We start from the raw sequence: 9,538 nt of genomic DNA, 5'->3' as shown, positions 1-9,538 counted from the left end.
CTGCCAGAAGACATAGTAGTTCTTTTGCTCTTTTTAAAATTTGGAAGGACTCAAGGAAATGAATTTAATTTAAATTCTATCATTAAAGGCAACAAACACACATGCAATCTTAAAAGAGTATCGGTTGAACAATGAAAAAAATGTGATGCAACAATTTTAATGTGTTGTGTTTTTCTTTGAAGTTCAGAGAATTTTCCTAAAGTTCCTCGAACTCTTCTTGAAGTTTCAATTGTATAAGTTTCGAACTCTAGGATATTTGATAAATGATCAAAAGTGCATGATTTTGAGTGTTTCAACTATGTTCATTATGTGTTTCGAGTGTATGAGAATGAGTTTGAAAGAAAAGTGATCAAAATAGGACGATTCAACACAAAAAAGAAGACGAAAATAAAAATCTGGGAGCATGCCATTGGGTGTGTGTCACGCGAACTATAGCACGCTGGAGGAGTCGGTGGTGTTTCAAAAACAATAAAGTATAGGCCCTTGGCGAGCATGGTGGCACGCAAATTAAAATAGAGAAAATCAGGAGCGTGCAGAAGGTTGCGCGCTGTCACGATCCAAAATCTACATAGTCGTGATGACACATTACCACAATATGCTAGGTAAAACAAACATAGAGTAATGCAACACAAGTGGCAAATCAATATAACAAGGAGTGAAATAGCTGAAATCTATATATTATCTCAATGATTGGTAATACAAGTCATGGGGCACTAAGATTTAAATTTACAAAGCTAGTTCGAAAATAAATACAACATCTATTCGGAATATACATAAACAAAGTATAAATCCCAAGCTACCGAGGGCAAGTGGTAGCTATATCCGGAAAGCAAGTACATCTTCAATGATAATCTTTGTCATCCACAGCGGCTCAGCTCCAAGATCTGCATGCAAGGTGCAGAAGTGTAGTATGAGTACAACCGACCCCATGTACTCAATAAGTATCTTGACTAACTTCGGTGAAGTAGTGACGAGGCTTTTTAGTTAAAAGATAATCATTGATATCAAGGATACTCATTATATATATATATATATATATAACCCGCACAGCTCAATAACATAACCGTGTACCCAGTAGCAATGATAAAGTCTAAACGGGGAATACAGGTACCACACAATGCACATAAAGAAGATGTGCGCAAGCCTCTCAACAGTTCAACATGTAAAGAAGGTATTCTTCTGATATCAAATATGTAACGACCCTGACCGGTCATTTTGAGAATTAGCATCTCGTATGGTGGCTTAAGGTCTCGAGCGACTTTGTATTATGTATTATGACTTGCGTGTGTGGCTGAGTTCGATTTTCAGATGATTCATGATTGATTTGGAAGAACAATTCTTGTTTTAGAAGCGTAAGTGAAAAGAGTTGACCAGAGTTTGACTTTTATGTAGACGACTCCGGAATGGTGTTTTGATGATCCCAATAGCTTCATATGATGATTTTAGACTTAGGCGTGTGTCCAGATTTAGATTTGGAGGTTTGTAGGTTGATTTGATATATTTTGGCAAAAGTTAGAAAAGATGAAGGTTTAGAAGGTTGAGAGGTTTGGGACTGGCATGCAAATTTTTACATCATTCCAGGTTGATTTGATATGATTCGGCGTGAGTCGTAGAAGTTGAAAGTTCATAAGTTCATTAAGTTCGATTTGAGGTGCGATTCATAGTTTTGATATTGTTTGATGTGATTTGAGGCCTCGAGCAGGTCTGCATTATGTTATGAAACTTGTTGGTATGTTCGGATAGGGTCCCGGAGGCCTTAGGTGTGTTTAAGATGAGCTATGGCCCATTTCTTCATGCTTTAGAGTTACTGGTTTCTGGTGTGACTGTTGTTCATCGCGATCACGAAGATGAAGACACGATCGCGAAAGGTTTCTTGGAGCTCAGGAATTTTGTTCATCGCGGACGCGATCGTGGGCACGTGTTCGCGAAGCTTTAGCTGTCCGTTGTCCGCGTTCGCACCTGTCTTTTCGCATTCACATAGTGGAGCTGGGAGCTGGTAGACCTTTACTCATCGTGTTCGTGTTTTTCTATTTGTGTTCGAGTATCCTATTGTCATTGTTCATCGCGTTCGCGAGATGTGTGCCACGAACGCGAAGCTTTATTTTTACTAGGCAACATTTTGTTCGTCGCGATCGCGAGGATCCTTCCGCGATCGCGTAAGAGGAATCACTGGGCAGAATATAAGTACTCTATTTCGAGGATTTTTGATATTTTATCACTTTTGGGGTTAGAGAACTCGGTTTTGGGCGATTTGGAGAGGATTTTCATGCCTTGGATTTAGGTAAGTGTTCTTCACCCGGTTTTGATTATATTTCATGATTCCATCTTTGTTTTTATCATTAAATTAGTGAGGATTTGATTATCACTTTATTTCATGATTCCATCTTTGTAAAAATGTTCAAAAATATAAAATGAGGATTTGAAGGCCGATTTGATGTCGGAATTGAGTAATTTTGGTATGGTTGGACTCGTATCGGAATGAGTGTTCGAACTTTATAAATTTTGTCGGGTTCTGAGGTACGAGCCCAGGATTGACTTTTTGAATTGACTTTTTAGTTTTTATTAAAGATCGAAACTTTATTATCCATAATTGTTTTCTATAATTTTTATTTATGATATTGAGTTATTTTGGCAAGATTTGAGCCGTTCGAAGGTTTGTTTCACACAAGAAGGTCATTTTGAGTATTGATTTTGCTTATTTTAGGTAAGTATCTTGCCTAAATTAGTGTGGAAGAACTACCCCTTAGGATTTGAATTATTTGTGTCATTTTTGTGTCATGTAAAAGCTGTGTACGCGAGGTGACGAGTACGTACTTAGACTTATATGTGGAACTCGACCGATTTAGACTCTTAGGCTTCTTTCATGTATTTATTTGGAATTGTTAGCACATGTTATATCCTTTATTTGTCATACCTACTATCACATACTTTATTTGAAGTTGTTGTTATATCTCACATTCTTTACTTGTCGAGTTTGCTCTTATATGCTTTATTTGAAGTTGGTATCACTTTTATTATTATGTAATTTCTTTTATAATTGAGTTACTCTTAGTTGAAATTTTTGTTACATCATATCCTTTTGTTGCCGAGTTATTCTCATGCATTTAGGCGTAGTACTAGTTCGTGCCATCTCTTTCATTGTTAGCCTAATTCATATACTAGAATCCGAAGTTTGCCATTTCATGAAAATACTTTCACTATCGAGTTTCTGCATCGGGCTGCCCTTTTACTTTCACTATCGAGTTTATCCTTAAACAATTAATTGGAATTGAGGTTACCGAAGGTTATTAATCTATTTTAATTGAATGTGTATTTAAAGGGGGTGTTGTTCCTTGTTGAGTTACTTTCTCGTTTATTTTTTTGTTATTGAGATTCTATACACATTGTGTTTGAGCTGTGGGCTATTTGTTGTAGAAATATTGATATTTTTGGATCTTTGGAAAGGTTGTGGCCTATGGGCACTTGTGGTGCGAGTTAATATGTCGTGTTGTTGTGATGTTAGTCATGTGAATTATTGTATGGTTTGGTTGTTGTTATGCGGAGTATAAGGGTATCATTTCACCGTTGTTGCTATGCAGGGCATAAGGGTGGTATCTCACTGTTGTTAAATGTGCGGAGTGATACTGGTGGCTATTGTATTATTGTACGGACGGAGCGATAATGATGGCTATTATACTGAGTGATACAGATGGCTATAGGAGTGATACAAGTGGCTAATGATATTATCAGGGCGGAGTGATATGGGTGGCTATCGGAGAGATAAGGGTGGCAATGTCAGGGATGATGTGTGATGGCTTGGGAATATTTTGTTGGTGATATTCGTGTGATGGTGTGCTTTTCCTTGTTTATGTCATACACCTTACATGACTTATTGTGTTTCTTCGATGAGCTACTCGATGTCTTTGATATTACTTGTTGACTTGGGCTGCAGTAATACACTCGCTCAAGCATACACCGCAACATGCCACTTGTACTAGCTCAGGAGTATGAAACTTGACATTTATTGATCATGCCCATGCATTCTTGTATTATCTGTTTCCATGTTGATATTGAGCTTGTGACCATGACGGGTGGATTGTGATTGTGAGCCTGTGACTATGCCGGACGGATTGTGATTATAATCCTATGACTACGCCAGGCGGATTGTGAATGTGAGCCAGTGATCATGTCGAGCGGATTGAGATATTGGCATGTGAGTTAACAGTGCGGTTGTGATTTAAAATGTGGGCACAAGGTGCCGTGAACAAATGATAGTAGGTTGAGACCCGTGACTTGTGACTATGAGATGAGGTATTTCCGGTAATTTCATTGGGAAACTTGTGTTAGAACGACTTGATTAATTGGTTGTCATTTATGTTCCTTATTTGGTTTCAACGGTGCTTTCACGGTGTTCTATTGCTTACTGTTTATGTTACATGTTGATTCTTGTTTCCATTGACTGATTCCTGCTTTCATTATTAGCTTTATACTTCTATACTGCACAGGTTATTTTGACTAGTAGGTGTCTTAACTTGTACCTCGTTACTACTCCACCGAGGTTAGTCTTGATACTTGCTGAGTACCGATTATGGTATACTCATACTACACTTCTATATATATTTGTGCAGAGCCAGGTATTCGAGATATCAGACTCAGGTAGAATTAGCTTATTGATCGTGAGTATTCAAGGTAGATCTTCTTGGTCGTCGCAGTCCCTTAGAGTCCTTTCCTTTCATTGTACTGTCAGCTTGTCATTTGAACAATATTGTATTTCGATCTTTGAGATCTTTCCATGTATTCAGCTGGAGTTTATGACTCTGTATTACCAAATCTTGGGAGGTTGTTATGATTATTGCCGCGTAAGCTTATTTCGCTTTTTTTCCCGGTATTCACATTAGACTTTGTTTCAAATTATCATTGTTAAAACTGGCTTAATCGTTGTTAGTAATCGGCTTACCTAGTTTTAGAGACTATGTGTCATCACGACGACTACAGTGGGATTTTGGGTCGTGACAAAATTACACATCAACAATTATATATAGAAAAGATATGCTCAAATACTATTCCAGTTCAACAACTCATCATATAGAGAAGATATGCGTCGAACATCATTAAATCATCAAGCTTGCATATAGAGAAGATATGCGTAAAGTATCAAATAATCCTTCCACATTTGTATATAGAGAGGATATGCATGAAATACCGAATAATCCTTCAGCAGTTTCATATAGAGAAGATATGCATAAAATATCAATTAATCCTTCAACAATGGAATATAGATAAGATATGCATGATCAAATAAGTCAAGTCACACAGATTCACATATAGAGAAAATATGTACCATATCTCATCTCATCAAGTAAGGTAGCATATAGAGAAGATATGGAATACGTTTCGGAGCTAGAATATAAAGAAAATATGCAGTAAAATCATGTATACATCCAAGGAGGTTGCAAATTGATAAGAGATGCAAAGTCCAAACCAGAATGATTGTTCCATGACCACGACAACAAGAAACCTATCGGTTTCTCACAACTTGTGTATACACCATCAAGAGAGAAACATGAGAGGGTGAACGTATGGGGATGGATCCTTTTCCACATGATACACAGACAACTCACATGTTGTACGAACAACTAACATGCCAGTAATATAACCACACAGATAACTCACGTACCAAACAACTCATCCCGCACGGACCACTTACGTGATGCTAATCCAGTCCATCGCACATAAGTATATAAAAGAATACATATATACGAATAGTGGATATCAAATCACATACTCATGGACTGAAGAAGATAGCATGATAAGGTGTATGCCTGTGCGAGTGTACAAATACAACTCAAAATTAGGCAAATACACCACACAATAGCAAATGCCATGCTCAACAGGGAATCAACACCTCTACATGTTCTCTAGCATGATTCACGGAGCTCGTGTAGTTATACAAACATATAAGGCATGATAGCAAGAAGCACAATATCAAAATCAAGGCATAGTACAACCTAAAGACTACTCCGATCATGAATCATACATAGCATCCGTATATACTATCGTCACATTGCATAAACGTCGCTTCTCATAGATTTCAATTAGACAAACAAAGTTATATCCTAAGGGTTATTTCCTCAACGAGATTAGGCAAGATACTTACCTGAAACAAGCCAAATTAATACTCTAAAAGCTCCTTACCGGTCCAATAAACTCAACTCATCTAGTATAAGATAATCGACCGATAGGCTACACCAAATGCCCCTAGTGCTACATATGACACCATCCGTGCACCAAACAAGTAACAACTCGAATGTAACCAATGACGGAAGGAGAACCAAATGAGAGAATCATCCCGCAAACTCAACAGATACAACCACAAAGCACAATGCTATGAATCCATCCTACAGAGAAGAAGCAAAACACACAAAATCAGCACAAAGGATCACATCCCAATATAACTCTGTTGCATAACCCGATCCAAACAAACCAATCCACATGGAATACCTATTGCCTAAATTATTATACCCACAAAACATGTGTGTATCTACATCAAGCACACAAAGCGCATGATCATAACCATGGAGGAACGGATAGCACCATATGCTACTAAAAGGAAAAACACGACCAAGTGCAATAAGCAACTCGACATCACAATAACCATCTCATCAAACTTTGGCACAAGGTCCAAGCAATACCACACTATGTGTTTGAATAGTCAACAATCTCACAACCCATCATAACATAAGAGGGTAACACATGGAACATATCAAGTCATGAATAAGATCAACTCTAGTCGATGACACACTCTTCAACAATAAATGTGTTGAGTAAACAAACTTGATCCAATGTAGAACACACATTCTCATTAGGCCTACCAATGGGACCCTAAATCAACTTCGATCATCCAAAAATAGGCAAATAACCTTCCAAAAAGTCCATAGTAACCTAACCATAACACATACAATCAACACTCAAACTTTTAACAAACCTTTATAGTCTGCAACCAAGGAATAATCTGCCTATGAGAACGTCCGGTCCATGCACCTCAAGAATACATGAATCTCCATATCCGATCCCAACTCTACCACTCAAATGACTGACACATCCCTCATACACAATCATCTCATGTGACATACTTCCACAAATCTTCCATGCCATATAGCAAAATTTGAACATCAATAGTCAACAACCATGCAATTTCTATAGTACCAATTCAGAATCCGCAGATCATCACATAATGAATCTACTGCTATATACACCATACTCAGGCGATACAAGAAAAAGCTAACATCCTCTTAAACATCTGAAATCTTCCATGCCGTCTAGAACTCATGACCTTTCTTTCAAAATCGAATTGCACCTCGTACATGCAAATCTCAATCCCATATTGAGCACGCATATATCATTCTAACAAATGAAAACACGAGAATCCCATTATCAACTCTGAATCACAAGTAGGATAGACACCATATTAACCATAAACCTTCCACTTAACTCAATCTAGAGAACATCACAACACGTCACAAACCTTCCACACCTCTAGAAGACCTCTACCTCGAGTTGTGGTCAAATCCATTATTAACTCTTCAAAACCCTTTTTCACATAACCAAACCATCAAACTGAACCTCTAATCCAACCAAGTCGCACAGGCTACCAAACCCAAGAGTATTCCCACAAAATACCCGTAAAGCCTTGATGAGTGGTGATTTTACCACTCATTCTAGTCTCTTTTCTTTAGTTTTTGCGTCCTTTAATTATAATATGAGGTTGTTTATGGTGTGTATTGCTAGATTTTCAGGTAAATGATGCCACGAAGAGACTTGAATTCAAGTGAAGTGGAATTGAGAAAAAAGGAGTACAAAAGTGCAAAATCCTTCAGTAATTGCGCATCTGCGGAACACTGTCCGCATATGCGACCTCGCATCTGTGACCTGGAAGGCCATATCGGCGGAGTTAAGCTTCACTGGGACCGCATCTGTGGCAAAAACTCTGCACCTGCAGAGTCGCTGGTGCGACTATTTTGTCCGCATCTGCGGAGGAAGGGAATTTTACATGGGCTCGCACCTGCGATGGATTATCCGCATCTGCGGAGTCGCACTTGCACCACAATGTCCGCATCTGCGGAGTAGGCAAAATCACCTGAGTTCACGCATCTGCGATTGAAGGCCCGCATTTGCGGAGCCGCACCTGCGAGGATCTTTCCGTAGGTGCGGTCAACGGGTTTCTGACCTGGGCAGTATTGACATTTCACATTTTCTCAACTCCAAACCCACAAATACACGAGCATATCATATCTTGGAAAATCTTTGGCTTATTTTCAGTCCATATACTAGAGAGAACAAGTCTTGGAAGCTAAGGTTCTTGCACACACACTTGGGTCTTGAAGATTTGAAGCTTTTGGTTGAGATTTTCTTACTCTTTTATGCTCATTTCTTCATTTCCTTGCTTTGTATTGTATATCTAAGTGTGTAGTATTTATTTCCAATACTTGAATCTTGTTTATGGAAATATTCATATTTAAAGTGTGGATTAAATACCTTGTTGTGCTTATGTATTGAACGATTTTTATTCATTATGAAGCGAGTTGTTATTTCTTTAATTATTCATGTTCTTAAATGTTTCCAAAGGGATTAGCTAACCCTAGGACTCGCCCATTCACTTCGGATTAATTTTGGAAAATATAATTCGGGGTTGGGAAAGATTAATTAACAAGAACTTGAGGCGTTAACCCTCACTTTATAGATTCTAGCTAGGGATAGGAATGAACTACTTGTAGCCATATTCGGCTTTGCTTAATCTCTTAATTGTTTTAGGGATAATTCAATTAGGAAGTCTTGTTAGTCTTCGAGAGAAGCTAATATAGAGTTATTATCCGAGGCTAATAAATAATAAACTCGTTCATATTTATAAAATTGCGAAATATATTGGATCGTTACTTGAGTGTAAATCCCGATGCACCCATGCTTGTAGCCATTGATCATTTTACTTGCTTTCTAGGTTTGTTTACATTTTCGTATTTAGCTATAATATTTTCTCAACTACCATTCTAAGTGTTTGGCATTGCATAATAAGTGATAATTCTCTTACATTTCTAATCGCCTACATATTGTTCTCTGTGGGATTTGACCCCGACTCATAGTTGGGTAAATTATATTGCATGCGACCGTGTCCATTTACTTTTTAGTAGTGGATTTGGACGTCATCAAAATTGGCGCCGTTGCCGGGGAATAATTTGGCGTAATTTAGGTTGTTTGAGAAATAAGCGTAAGTGCTTTGGTTCAAACTTGTGAATATTTGTGTATTTTTCTTTCTTACCTTGGTCTATTTTTCTTGTTTGTTTCTTGTTTATTTTCTTAATTTTGAAAAGAAAAAAAATGGCATCATATAATGAAAATTGGTCAGATGGCAGTTGTTCATACTTTGATGACCCTTGTCCTTATTGTGGAGGACCACACTCGTGGCAAAATTGTTTAAATTCTCTCGGGGGTGGATTTTGCGCACAATCTAAAACCCACGAGTGGAGTATTTGTGATAATGTGGTCGTCAAAATGGTCATTGGGA

Source organism: Nicotiana tabacum, chromosome 15 (genome assembly GCF_000715075.1).
Source record: "Nicotiana tabacum cultivar K326 chromosome 15, ASM71507v2, whole genome shotgun sequence".
NCBI lineage: Eukaryota > Viridiplantae > Streptophyta > Magnoliopsida > Solanales > Solanaceae > Nicotiana > Nicotiana tabacum.
The sequence above is the reverse complement of the archived record's forward strand: the minus strand, read 5'-3'. Positions refer to the sequence as shown.